This window comes from Copadichromis virginalis, linkage group LG8, assembly GCF_057382275.1.
Source record: "Copadichromis virginalis isolate Kocher_CV1m ecotype Utaka linkage group LG8, C_Virginalis_male_GT1.1, whole genome shotgun sequence".
NCBI lineage: Eukaryota > Metazoa > Chordata > Actinopteri > Cichliformes > Cichlidae > Copadichromis > Copadichromis virginalis.
This window is the reverse complement of record NC_140625.1, coordinates 27,099,443-27,114,124: the sequence shown is the minus strand read 5'-3', so window position 1 is coordinate 27,114,124 and position 14,682 is coordinate 27,099,443. Positions and strand designations below refer to the sequence as shown.

The following is a 14,682-nucleotide window of genomic DNA, read 5'->3' as shown; positions in this document are numbered from 1 at the left end:
AATGTATTTATCAGCTAACAGAAGAAAAGCCTTTTGCATTGATTGCTTTAGCTGTTTTGGTGCATTGAGCATCAATAATTCCACAGTGACGAGCTGAATAGATCATATGTCTTCAAGCAGATTAAAATTAAAATCACCATGAGTGCATCTAAAATTTCAGAGACTCAGTAATTAGTGATAAGACTTTGAGTCCTTGTGTGAATGTTAACAGAATAGTGTTTACGGCGTGTGTTTGCCGTACTACTTGTGAACAGAACTGCACAGATGTAATTAGTGACCTTCTGACAGATACAGCAGTCTGGGACAGATTTATTAAGCATCATTTCAGCTGCGCTCTAATGGGCTGAGATAAGTGTGGCTGGATTTAGGAAAGTTCAAGCTACTCGTAAGGATCAGTTTTTCATGGGAAATTCTCTGAAGTTTAATTGCACCCTCAGTAAATTATTTTAAACCTTGTGGCTTCTCATTATGGAGCGTTGCTGTTTAATTCATATCTGAGCTCTCTGACAAATCTCAACTCTGAACTTTGCCTTTTTAAACTACCCTTCAAATGCCACAGTTCCTGTGGTTCAATGTAGCAGATCAACAAATGATTACAAAGAGGTGACGACTGCAAATTGAACGAGAGGCTCAGCACAAGTGTAACTACAGGGGTCCAACAAAGAGTGGCCACGCATCATACTGATGTCTTCAAAAATTTATTTTTTCCTTTCTCGCTCACTTATTGTCTTCAGACACAGTGTAAACTGAAGAAAACACAAAGTTTCCAACATAAATGTCTTATCAGAGTCTCTCGTGTTAGTGTCCATAAACAGTCTTGAGCAAGCAGAACAGAAAAAATGCAAAATAATGGATATTATGATGATATTTGGTATGCAAACAGTTTTGCAACAATGTAATTAATCAAGTAAATGTGCAATAAATGCATTTGCACTGAATTGTTTAAACTTTAATTGCACTTCTTCTTTTGGTGCTTTCTAACTGTAGAAGCTGTCGAAGGATGAATGTATTAGTAGACTACGGCTGTTAATCCAGTCTGTCTTTTATGGACCAGTACTCACCAGTTTGCATCTGTTTTTATGCACTATATTTCTTCTGCTACATGACCACTTGCTAGCAAAGTAGCTGGCTCTGCATTCCCACAGGAGCTCTGCATGTATGGATATAATGTTCGCTCTTACTGTAGTCTAGTATCTTACTCTCCATGTGGATAAAAGCACAACACAACAAGTGCTGTTAGGCTGAGATGAAGTAGTAGGAATGAATTAAGAGCCTTGATATTTCACGGACTTCATTTCTTCATTGACCTTTACATTTACCCCGTACTCCTCCCCCACCCCCAAACACACACATGTTTCGCCCAGCAACAGCACCATACCATCTCCCAGTGTCAGGCCAATTATGATTAGCCTCAGCACAGTTTCTCCTCCGCCTCCTCCTCCCTTGGACTCTTCTTCTTTTCTCCTGTTATCCTTTCTATTATCTCTCCTCCCATTTCAGATTGAGGTCTCATTTGTTTTCTTCTTCTTGTTCCCGTCCCTGCTTTCCTGTCTTCATTTCCAAATTGCCATTTAAATCCCCATCATTTGCTGTCTCACCACGCTTCTCTTGTGCCTTCATATTTTCCTTCCCATTTTCATTGCCTTACTTTATTCATTATCCCTCCATCTGTGCTTTCTCACACTAATATCAAAAGTACCACAGCATATCTGTCAATTTGATCTAGCCTTTTCTGCCTTTTATCCGAGTTTATGTAATATCCAGCCCTGATAAACTTGGGGCTGCTTGCCTGCAGAAATACTTTGACTACTGATTTCATCTGAAAATGTCAAAATAGAGGCATTAGACCCGTCTTAATGTTTCTCATGGATATTATTATTATTATTATTATTAGTTAGAGTGATTCAGAGAAATAAGGACATATTTACACCATCTTTGTTTGTTCTGTAAAGTAAAGAGTATTGAGTCTTGTCAAATAACAAATTCTAATGCAAGTTTGCAGTGCATTGAAATTTTATGAAGCACGAAGTTTCCAACACTTCTTACTGTCACTGTAGTTTTCTCCACAGGAAAAAGATGAGTGCTGAATTCTGCTAGTAAAATATACTTGTAACTGTTGAATTCTTTAAAAAGACTAATATTTTCTAATAAGGCAAACAGATGCTGTCACTCAGTCTACCATTTCTCTTCTTTCAAACTCAGAATTTATGACTAAACTGCTTCGTACAACAGATCTTTTTAGTTTCTCCCACCTCTAGTTAGTGTCTAACTTAATGAAACTGGCCTCAGGTTTTCTTGCCTTTTAATATTTTTAATACTTTGCGCATTCTGGTTAAAAATACCTTGATAAGCTTTTTAAACGACGGGGGAAAAGCTATTGGTTAAAAGTTCTCAATACTGTTTACTCCAGCTGAGCACTCAGGAATAGTCACATCCTTAAGGACTTTTGCTGGACTGATTCATTGAGTTTGCAACTTATAGAAAGTGGGGAAAAAATGTTCTTTGAATTAAGTCTTTCAAACTTTTTCTGTTGCCTGCTCAGTGCATATTTTTCTCTTGATTATTTGCTCTGAGGATTTGGTATCTGACCATCTGTGCTCCCAAAATTATGTTTTTACCTTTTAAATAACTTAAATTTGAAAAATGAGTTAAACCCGTCGTTACATTTCTTGTCCTAGAATTAACGATGAGTCCTGTCTTTCTCAGACAATTAGCGTGTCTGTTAATGTGATTTACTGTGCACATGTCAGATTTCCTACCACTGCAAAGAGAAGAGTCTTGTGGCAGTATATGGAAATGGATGAACCTTTGATTGATACGTTGATTGAATTTAATGAACACAAGTGGAGGCGTAACCACTTGACAAGTGAGCAGTCACGCTTTGGTAATGAGCAGCTAATTGAGGCTGACTCTGTTTGTTATCTGCTCTGAGTCAGTGTGTACCAATGTACTGACTGACCTAATGTGTTTAAAGTAAACTCTACTGAGGCTTGAGATGCGATCAGTGAAATGCCAAAGGCACAGGTGATTGGTGAGTAAGGTTTAACTCGCTGGTTTCACGGTATAAAGAGAAGAACAAAGAGAGTGACAGGATCTGACACAGAGCTGACCTCCTGCACAGGCTTGTTTAAGCCTCCTGCTGTGTGGCTATAATGACTCTGCAGTGTTTCATAGCCTCCACCATCTGTGGAGCAGCGACAGTGTCCCCCTGGAGAACAAGGCTTTTGCTTTGCACATTTCCGGTTCTTTTTCATCTCACGCTGATCTCTTAAACGATGAAATGTAGAGGTGAGAAGTCTGTCCTTTTGTTTAACTGGGGCATCTGTGAACAGCTTGTGCAAGTAGATGTTATTGATGGCAGTCATTCACCTGCTGTCCTCAGGGAATAAGGATGTCATGTGGCAGTCCTACCAGTAGTCAACACACATTTTTGGTCCTTTTGTTCTAAATGGTATTGGTGCTTAAGTTAGTCTTAGACTAGGTGTCAGATGATTTTATCAGAGCAGCATAAGTTTAAATTATATAAAACTGTGGTGCATATTGACACAAAAAAAAGCTTTGTTGTGCTTTTTTCACCCATAAAATAACTTTAAAATCACACCACAACATCTCTAAGTGACTACTGGAAAAGGTTCTCAAACCACTGGGTGCCATGAGGGTGGCTAAATCCATCCTTCATATACAATCTAATATATAAATGTGATTCAGTGATCTTCTCCTTCCAAAGCTTTAAACGTAATTGTCCAATCACACATGTCTCAGACTTCCACAGACTCATTCGCAGGATAATGGCAGCAGTTCTGTGCTGAATCAGAGCAGGAAGAAAAACAGATGAAAACTGAGACGCGCAGCTGCTGAGCTTTAGTCACTTTTCATCAGAAAACACAGCAGCTGTTAAATTGTTGTTTTTTAAGCTCTTGTATTTGATTTCAGCCCAAACTGGGAAACACATGCTTGAAATTCTCAAATTTTACACTTATGGATCACAAAAAGGCACTTTATTCAGTCACTACAGTTGACCCTCGACGGCCCTTGATAGTCGGCATCTCTATTCCCCGACTGCAGCGCTCCAGAACTCGCGCATAAAGAAGCAGAAACACTCGCTTAGAATATTAACAAGAAGAGGCCTTTTTAGCTCGTGTTTACTGTTCATGTATCATCAAACTTCATGCAGCTTCTCCTGGGAGTTTTGGAGTCTAGTTCTCACAATATTGTGAAGTCTAATTTGTCTTATGGGAGTTCAATGCATCAGAACGAGAATAATATACCATCTTACATGTTTGGGAGTGTGATGAACAAAGTGGTTTACGGTGTTATGCAGCGGCAACTTTTCCATAGCTTGTAACATTCCTCTTCTTTGTCTTGTCCAAAGGCCTGGAGCAGGACTGAATCTCAGCCGCTGCATAGATCGCTTTGATGTGAGCCTCACTTGCGCAGCTTCACCTCTGAACTCCACTTCTCCATGTGCACTGAAAACCAACTTCTTTTCTTCCTTCCTTCCTCCCCACACCAGATTTAATCGATCGCATTTTTCGCTGTCAGTGCATTTTTACCCTGTTCTCAAAATGACCTACTTTGTGATCTTTCCCACTGTGAGAACAGCTCTTCTCTTTCTGTAGCAGGGAGAATAGATAACAACGGGAAAAGGGAAAGCACGGTGAGGGTGAGGCAAAAAAAAAAAAAGACATGAAAGGAGATATGCCTGCTTGCTGCATTTTCACAGCTTAGTAAACACTGCAAGCAAAGGCTGTCTTATGGCAAAATCTCATTCTATACCGACCAGGGCAGTTGCTGCAAATGGTTTTCAGTGTTGCATTTGATCTTGTCTTTGAGGCTTTCCTTGCTTCTACAACAGTTAATAGGACACTTCTTGCCAGCCCAGAGGTACAAAGGGAAGGATGGAGATGTAGAGTAAAAATGTGGAATAAGCTGTAGATCCAGATGAAAGGAAATTATCTAAATGGTTCTGACTTGTTAGCTTTGACTTTTAGAAATCTAATATCTGCAATAGGAATATCTCCACCAGCATTCATTTTTCACTGAACTAAAGTGTCCTGCTGCAAACATTTCAGACCCATCAACACACTTAGCTCGCCATCAGAATTGCTTCTTCCCTCTGCATTTCTCTATTATTAATACACCAACCCTGCAGTTGCAGTTCTACCAAAACTTTTCTACATGGGCTCACTAATGCTAATTATAGAACTGAACTCAAAAGCCTCTCAGGCAGTTTTCACACTTTGAACCAGTCCAGACCTCAGTCACTTTAAACTGGGGCACTTTAAATCACTGTGTGTGGTTTGTTTTTGTTCTAGATGGACATCACTAACCTCTACCTGTAGTATGTATGCATTCCTTATACCCGGAAAAAATGATTTTAAGTCTGATGCGGGTATTTGTAATGATCGTTTGTGCTGCCTCACGGCCTGTGCATCTTTCCATTTCCTCTGCAGCAGTGTGAATATAGCACACGGGGGCACGTGAGACATGCGATGCAGCCATGTGAGACACAAAAACGGTGCGACAGTGAGAGGAAGAGAGATGCTGTATCAGGTCTGCTGTTAAATATAAGCCTGTGTAGCAAATAAGGAAGAGGAAATGTAAAGAAAATGAAAAGAAAAGTGGAACAGGATGCAAAAATGCAGATTCTGTGTTCTCTCTACTTTTTAATATGCCATTTTTAAATGCGTAAGTCTCAGAGCAGAGATGAGAAGCTTAAATGTGACATGCAAATTTAAAAAAGTAAGCCTGTAATCTGGAGGAAGGCTATGTAGTATGATTGAGAAGGGTAGCACAATTATCAGCGACTAGCTGTCCCTCAAAGTAACTTATACAGGACTAAACACCTTAAAGCTTTATTTTTTTCAGTGTATTTATGTTTATTAACACCATCTCAACTTTCCACTGTTAAGCTGAAATAAAACGAATCTCCTCGTAAATGTACCTGCATCTCGTGGATATGAAACACATGATGATGATGACATGTAAGCCCCTTGATTAGTCTATGGCTAATGACTCAGTGAAACTGTAATATGTAATGGGCTTTGCTGTTTTTATAGCTCTTCTAAAACCTGAGTTGAAATGTGTTTTGAAAAATGAAAACAAACTAACATCAAAAACATAAAAACACAAAAGAACATGAAAGCAAAATATGTAAGTATAAAGAAGACATTATAAAAGGTTTTTAAAACTGAGTAATCGATTAAGCTGTTTTAAAAGTTCACAATCACACTTGTTTCATTTCTGTAACGTAGAACATTGTAACAGCAACCGATCTGACGGCTCTGAGTGCAGAGTGAAGGGTAAATGGCTGACATCATTGTTTAGATGTAAACAAGAAAAGACTATAAATCATGTTTTGTTGGTGAAGGCAGGCATTCCTGTAAACTTTCTGCATGGGCACAAAAAATTCACAGTGCCTGCTTGTAGTGCAGTGCGATTATATTTCTTTATCTTTTGTTATCCTTGTGGTAACCATCATTGCTTACTTCCTTGTTTATTCTGATTCACAACTGTAATATTTTTTGCTGATATGCAGCATCTCAAAAAGCTGAATTTGTAGAAAACAATAAAGTAGCCATACTGAGCAATTAGGTGAGTTTCACTTATTATGCTACATACCTTTAACTAATTGCTGTGCCTCATTGTTTTGTGGAAAACTAGTTGTGCGTTGCTTAGCATGAAGTGAATAAATAAATAAATAATTAATGAGTGATATCTTTATTAAAACAGTTCTTGTTCAGCTGTACTGTAAACACATATATCAGTAGCTGCTGGAAAGGTACCCGCACATACAAAGGGTGTCAAAACTACAACACAACAAATGTCCAGCCTCACATAAATAATTTAACCATTTTGTATGGAAAAGCATCTCTGGTGTGCAGCACATCCATCTTTTCAAGAGAGAATTGGCCTCGTTTGTTTGGTGTGTGTAGAAATCTTTTTTTTTTTTTTTTTTTACCCAGAAAACACACAAAATCAATAAGGCATGCACACCATACAATTTTATTGTTATTACTGAGTGTATGTTAGTGAATCTCAAGCATTTAAAATTACTGCGTGTAGCAGGCACTGCTACTTTCACTTTTCTTCACCCAAAGTGGTGAGGTTGTCTAAAGGGAGAAGATGAAACCAGTAAAGGCTGAAACTAAGAAATAAGAGTTAATAATATGTATACTTTATTAATTCCCGTTGGGAAATTTGTCCTCTGCATTTAACCCTTTCACTCAGTGAAGCAGTGGGCAGCCAACAATCCAGCACCCAGGGAGCAGTGTGTAGGTACCTTGCTCAGGCGTACCTCAGAGTAGCCGTTCAGTGGATTTGAAACCCCGACCTTCCGATCACGGGGTGACCAAAAGCAGCTATTGGAGAGTTTAAGTTGTAACGAGCAAGAATGGAAGCTTTTGTCATGAATTTGACACGTTAAGCATTTGAAACTGTGGATGTCATCATTGTGCATTAAATGTTTGTCATACCTTCATCGTCTGTGCTCATGCACGGCCGGTGGCATTTCTAAATTTGTTTGTACAAAGCCGGGAGGAAAATACTGATTAAATATTCGTGTGTTTGAAGAGCTTGTGCACCGATTTGTGTGTAGTTACTGTTAGTGAACGATGCCCCGTGCCTGTACTGTAAAGGGAATGCTTTTAAAGTGTGTAAAGTCATGGCTGTATAGTTGTAGCTTTAATGTGCACAAGAAATCCTGAAATCCATCAGTCAAGTTGGCCTGCGGTGCCTGAACTTCATGCTCACTGTCAGGAACAAACATATGGCACATTTGTGCATGCCTTCCCTTCGTGAGGTTCCTCTCTTGATCTCTGTGATCTCCCAGCTGAAATATTGATGTAAGGAGACTGTTCTTTTTTTTCTTTTTATATATAGAAGGTGGCCTCACTTTTTCAGGACTGTCTGTAAGGAGGAGATCTGTGCTGAGGCTTTGACAGATCTCCAGTGTAGACCCAACTTTTGTTCTCGTGTGTCAGCCTGCAGGAGTTTCGGTTTCTTTTTTCTGTTTTTGTTCAGATCTATACCTTTCTCTATCCCTCAGCACACTTTCACAGCCTGATTCTTTCTCTTTGCTCTTTATTTTTTGTTCTTTTGAAGACGCCTTGTTTCGTACCGCTGCAGAGATTTCTGCATTGCATTATTTTCTCCTTGATAACCTGTTAAATAAGATTAGGACCAGAGTATAGAGAGAGGTTGGACGCTTGCAGTTTATCCTTAAAGCAAATATAGCTAAATAGGATATGTCACTCATGATGTCACTGGAAGCTCTTCAACCACATGTTAATATGATTGAGATTATTATCCAGATATTTCTTTTCTTCTCCAATTTTGTAAGAGCTATTTGAATCATTGTAAAACTCCAAAACCATCACTGCCTCTGATTAAGCTCCTGCAGTAGTTTGTGTTCTGTGCTCCAACTTTGATCCTGTCCTCAAAGTCTTAAGTCTTTAGAGCAAGCCTAGCTTTGCAAAGTGGCCCTCCCCACTTCCCCACCTGCAGAGCTCATATATTTTTCAGCAGCAGCAAGCTTGGGGGACAGCCAGGTACACTATTAGAGGGATGACTCAGAAGTGGGACTGGATGGCTTAACAGACTGGAGGTAATCCTGCCTTCTCGACCTGAAAATAGTCTTTCCAACATCTCTTCCCCCCTTTTTCATTTTGCAACACTTTTCCTTTCAGATACCATTCTGCATAGGACTTTCTACATATTTTATATTTGTCTTTCCTTTTCATCACACTTAAACTTGACCTCGACCCTCCACAGTTTTGCGCTCAAGTTTTATTTTCACTCCCATTTCATCTAATCACTCATTTCAGTTCACCTTCTCTTTATTTTTTCCCTTTCTCCTCCTGTTCTGCATCCTTCTCAGTGAAAGGGAATTACTTTAGGAAGCAAGTGAGGCTGGGCTCACATGGCATGAAGGGCAAAGACGCACAAAGGGAGCGAGGTTGGAGTAAAGGAAAGAATTGATTTTCCAGTTGGAGAGGCCATGCAATGAAGGACCAAGTCTACCCTCGGGGCTCTGGCTCGTTATGGGAAAGGCCAGCCAGTGACCTTAAGACTCAACTGATCACGTTTTTCTATTCACAGATAAAGGCTTCTATTGGTTTTTATTGGAGTATTTATTCAGAGTAAAGGTTTGGAGCTGACAGATCAGAAAGGTGTCTGAGATCATTTTGGCTTTGTGAGAGTGTGTTACAGGGTATTATGTGTGTGTATACATGTGGGTATGTTGCTGTTTATGTGAGCCTAACCCTGTTTGCCCTTCACACGGAGCACAGCACAGCATCCCCTCTGGCAATTCAGCAGCGCGTTAGAGATGGGAGAGGTAGAGATGGACGGAGAGAGAGGCATATCTAAACATACTCACACCAACAGTCCCATTTCCTGGCTGGCAGCCATGACAGATGGGGGAGTTCAGCTCACGGGGGTTGCCATGGAAACCAGCATCGGTGGTAGTCTGAGCTTTTCCACTCTAAGCGGAGATGGAGAGCTGCACACACACTCTGCAGAGGAGTGCAGCGTGGGCAGCAGAAGCCTTTCGCTTGTTGTTTATGACTTCTTGTTGTTGTTGTGCAACAAGTCGGCGTTATCGGTTCACATTTCAGGGACAGAGATGGGAGGCAGTAATTGCGGATAATGAATTTGTTTATGCCACGATCGGTAATTGTGCCACTGAAGAAAGTGTGACAAGACAAGCACTTGACTGAACAGAGAGATGCATATTTATTTATCACACTTTCAGCTTCCTGTCGCCAGCCCTCCTGTCTACATTTCCATCTTCCCCTCCACCAGAGAGCAATTATCACTCTCATCTTCTCGTTCCCCTCCTCACATTTACATCACCTCGGATTTCTCTCTCGCTTTCTGCTAACAGCAACCACACGATTTATGCCGTTTTCTTCTCACTCTTTGATTCCCGTCATCGATCCTGTTTAAGAGCAAACGAGGCAGAGCACCCGTTCACCCAGAAAGGGTCTAACTAGATGTGACAGGCACTAAAAGCCAATCCACTGCTGTGCTCCAACCCAGCACCACCATATGGATCATTCCTTCAACAGCAGAGCTGCATGAATTCTTCTCTGTTATTCATCTTAATTTTCTCAATCTGTGAGCTGAAACATGCTCGTACATACGTCTCCACTGTGTTGAAGGTTATTAAGATGCACAGCACCGTAATCATACACATTTCTCTCCCACATACACTCGTATACACCCACATAGCATAATCACGATTTATTTCCATAGCACGTTAGCATCTCATACATATATTCTTGCTTTAAAAACACATTCACACACACACAGATATTCTGTCATGGCGATCGCCAGGGCTTTATTCTGTTGCTCCCTGTAGCTTCATTTTTTATCGTTAAAGAGTTAGGAACTGAGAAATTTAGCTGCCTACTTATTTTTCCATTTAAAAGAATATTTCTACTCTGTTTTTTGGGCGGGGGGAATATTTGTTTGTCCAACAGCAAAATCATACTCACGAATATAAGTCTGCATCTGCCAGCCTCTTAGCTTAGCTTAGCAACACAGTCCTGTCAACTACTAAACTACTGACTATACTCAATATTTAGAAGCAAAGTGAATACATTTAGCTCAAATGAAATTGCAAGTTTTACACTTACATCTAGTTATATTCAGAAATGAATGAGTCATTGCAACATTTTGGCTGCTGTTAGCCTGCCAGCTGCCCAGTACTGCAAACATTTACAACTTGCCAAGCGTTTGACCACATGTAATACTAAAGCCTTGTTCACTGTGATGACTAGAAATCTTAAAGACTGCACTCTGTCAGCATTACATGCAGCTTGTAACTAGTGACTGACACCATAAAATCATCAGGAAAGTGTTTACTTAGTTTTTTTATGCACTTTTTTTAGCAAGAGAAGTTGCTTGCTGTTTTCCATTAGAAAGAAACCAGTTTTAATGCATTATCCATAATAACTTTACTTTTCAGACCCAGAGGCTACATCCATATTTTATATACTACATCGTGTGATTGTTATTGGATGAGAATGAGTGCAGGCAGTCTGCAGCTATCATGTTAAGTTGTATTTAATTGACATTTCCAGCAAATAGCTTCACATCACGGTCCACCTACACACCAGTTTTTATTTTTGTTGTTAGAGTGAATAGCTGTCGTCTAAGGGTTCAGGTGAGAAAAACAGACGTGCTTTGATTTGACAGCCTGGATCATCAAGCACGTTCCAGGACCAAACCAGCACAGTGCCAGTTTGTACTCGTCGAGTATTCGTTTCAAATTGGTACACAAATACTGGCCATTTACTACCTTTAATGATCCATTTGAGCAGCATGTAAACAAAATACTATGTGTGCCCTTTTATATAAATATAGTTCAGATGGTTTTCAGTGGCTGATTCCGAGTAGAAAAGGCTCTGCAAGTTTCTGCAAAAACTTAGTTAACTGCAGCCACTACTACTAGTGCTGCTGTCTATTAATGCTAGCATGCTTTATACACTACTAGCAGTCACACTTCTAGGCTTAGACTGATTTGACACTAGATCAAGGGTTAGGGTTATTGTGGCGTGCAGTGAGATGCAGTCTCTAGTTTCTGTTATCAAGCCCATCCATGTTAGCCAAAGTGAAACAAATTCCCTTTTCTTTATTGTAATTTATTCTGTCGTCTGTAGCTTTAAGCTAAATCTGTATGTATGCAGCATTCGTTCAGCAAGTGCCTAATTTTATATTAAGTTTGTATTTTGCATATTTGTGTAAGATGTCATTAGTACCATAAATATACTGTAATATATTTATGGTACGTCTAAAGGGAAATGCTGTAATATTCTGTATGAATGCTAGTTATATTTCTTAATGAAAGCAATTTCAATAATTGATTTATTAATAAATTTATTTGCTTCACTAAGTGATTCCCATTGTGCTTTTGTTGCATGTGTGTGCCGTCATGTGCTACAGGCATGCTCAGATAAGAGGTCATTAATCTGTAAATGATGTAAAGGCTAATGTTTTGTTTCCCAGTCGTAGTCTCTAACACATGATGCGGTAATAGCTGGGCAGAGCGCAGTGTTAATCCACCCACTAACAGCTGTTTCTCCGGTTGACGTCGAGACGGCTAAAACCTCTGCAGTTGGCATGACAACACCACTTCCCACCGCCAATGTGTCACCAGCCATCATCAGCTATCTCAGCAGGGGTTTATAATCCACTGGCTGATGGATGACTATCTGCTGCAAAGAGTGGGATGAGTCTACTTTTCTTCAAGGCCAGTGACTAACTGAGGCCGGACTGACTGATCTGTTGGCTAAATGAATGAGCAGAGCTCAAACTAACCCAGAAACGTCTGTCTCGGTGTGGGAGGTTTCCAGTACATGTGAAGTAATGTACGGATTTACATTTCTGGGGTCTGTTCTGCAAAGATAGACTCTGACTATCACTCAGAGATGTTAAACATACAGCCATACATTAAAAACATAGACTGTATACTAAAAAAGGACCGAGCCACAATAATGTTACCAGTTGGTTTTGGACTTGAATTTAGGGGCCGATGGCGCGATATGGCAGCCTCGCTTCTGTCAGTCTGCCCCAGGGCAGCTGTGGCTACAACTGTAGCTTGCCTCCACCAGTGTATGAATGTGAGAGTGAATGAATAGTTGCATTGTAAAGCGCTTTGGGTGCCTTGAAAAGCGCTATATAAATCCAATCCATTATTATTATTATTATTATTATTATTATTATTATTATTAGAAGCCTCGGTGTTGACATTTTGGTCAGTGTCAGGTTTGCTTATTGGAGCCACATGGTGGAATTAGGAGTTACTTATAGCGAGAAGCATCTATAAAGTGTACAGGTGCAAAGCTCAGGTGTAAATGCCTTCAAGATGCCTACCAAGCAACAAACTAATAAAATACCAGAATTTTAATTTCTAGAATATGGAGTTATTGGATGTCTTGCCAGCAAAGTAAGTTATATTATTTGTAAAATAGCTCTATAAACAGTGACACAGTGGTTAGCACTGGTGTCTTGCAGCAAGAAGGTCCTGGGTTCAAATCTACTGGCTACCTCTTGTCCCTGATTAGCTTTTACCCACAGTCCAAAAACAGGCTCATTAGGCTAATCAATGATTTGTGTTGCCACCCGCAAGACTGGCAACAGCTGCGCTAGGCTCCAGAGCACCCATGACCCCGAACTGGATAAGTGGAAGAAGATGGATGGCAGCCTAGCAGACAGCTGTCTGTGTCGGCACACCTGTTCAAAATGGGCACACGCCTAATTCCAGTTATTAAAAATTTCACACAATATACAGTTGCTATGAAGGCGGAAGCTTTCCATAAAGAGCAAACCCATTTTTAGCACCAGGCTTCAAACATGCTTTTTAATGCTGCCAAGAGAGCGATTATCAACCACGTGGTTACAAAGGAAATGTATATATTTCCTGACCAGTTGCAAGTTGTTAAGAACTTAAGTAGAGGTTTCAAATTGCTAATTGCTAATCACATGACACAGACATTAGAGTAGGTCTGTAACGTTTACAGCCACAGTAATTTAAAACGCCTACATGGGTGTGCAGTGTTTCTACTGTACCCGTGTATTTTCGTGCTGTGGCTTTGAACAGGGTGCAGCGGCAGTGTTTCTGCTGTCTTGACCATACAGGTCTTTAAAAGATTCAGCTTACAAACTAGTCTGCATCACATATCCAATGTGAGGTGCGATCGAATCTTTGCTGCAAAAAACACATTTTGGCCGATCTCCTCTTGGAGGTTTCCCTCCTTGTGCAGTTCTGGACTGCTTCCAGCACAGCTGTCACTCCATGGAGGTCCCCTCAACACTTGGATGTGCACTATGTAATTTCACCATGGATCAGTTTTCATGTTGAGAATCATCACTAGTAATAAGAACTAGTTCTATGATAAGTATTCATGCCATGCTTGTCATTCTTCAGCGGGGTTGTGCACCGTGAATTCTTTCCTCAGGGTCAAACACTTATTTGAGTCTTGGGTCATCACGAAACCTGCTCGTCACATTTGACTATCTGCAGCTTCATCCTCGTTCAGCAAATTTAATCCCAGTTGCAGGTTTCTGTTTTGACACACTGAATGCACATCACAGAGGCACATGTGCAAGGCGACAGGATGAAGCAATCTAAAAAAAAACACACAAAAAAAAAAAAGCATAATCAGCTAGATTTAATCAGATAATGTTTTTGAATTTTACGGCTGAAGTCATTAAACTTAAAGATCACATTTTGTACACTACTGCAAGTTAGTGCATGCTTTTTTTTCTTTAGTAGACTGGATTTCTCCTCCTCTCTCCAAATTTAAAATCTCCATGAACCGGCTGATGGGGTTTTTGTTGTCCCTTTCTGACCTTGTAATAAGTCTGTGGTTGCTTGAGTGCACAGTGGGGGATTGTTAGATTTCTCTCTATAAGACTTTCTATGTAAAGTGACCCAGGGTGACATCTGTTAGTTGGTGTTACGTGAATAAAATTCCAAAGGATCTCTTTGATCTTCTGCCACAATCCTTTAAGCTGATTCCTGAGTTCAAAACTAAAAGGCAAGTTAGCCGCTCAAGTTTAAGCAACTCGAGGTCTTTCAACTGTGTTTTTAATTTAATACACTTTATAATTTAATTAGATTTTGTATTTCACTTTATACATCTTAATTTAATCATATATCTTTTCTGACTTTTA

At 40.0% G+C, this 14,682-nt stretch overlaps 1 protein-coding gene across 1 annotated transcript in view; it reads left to right on the top strand.

Moving 5' to 3' along the window:
* The window catches only part of myo1d (myosin 1D), a 138,123-nt gene that overhangs the window by 117,931 nt on the left and 5,510 nt on the right, over positions 1 to 14,682 (top strand). The gene's annotated exons all lie outside the window — the stretch shown is intronic.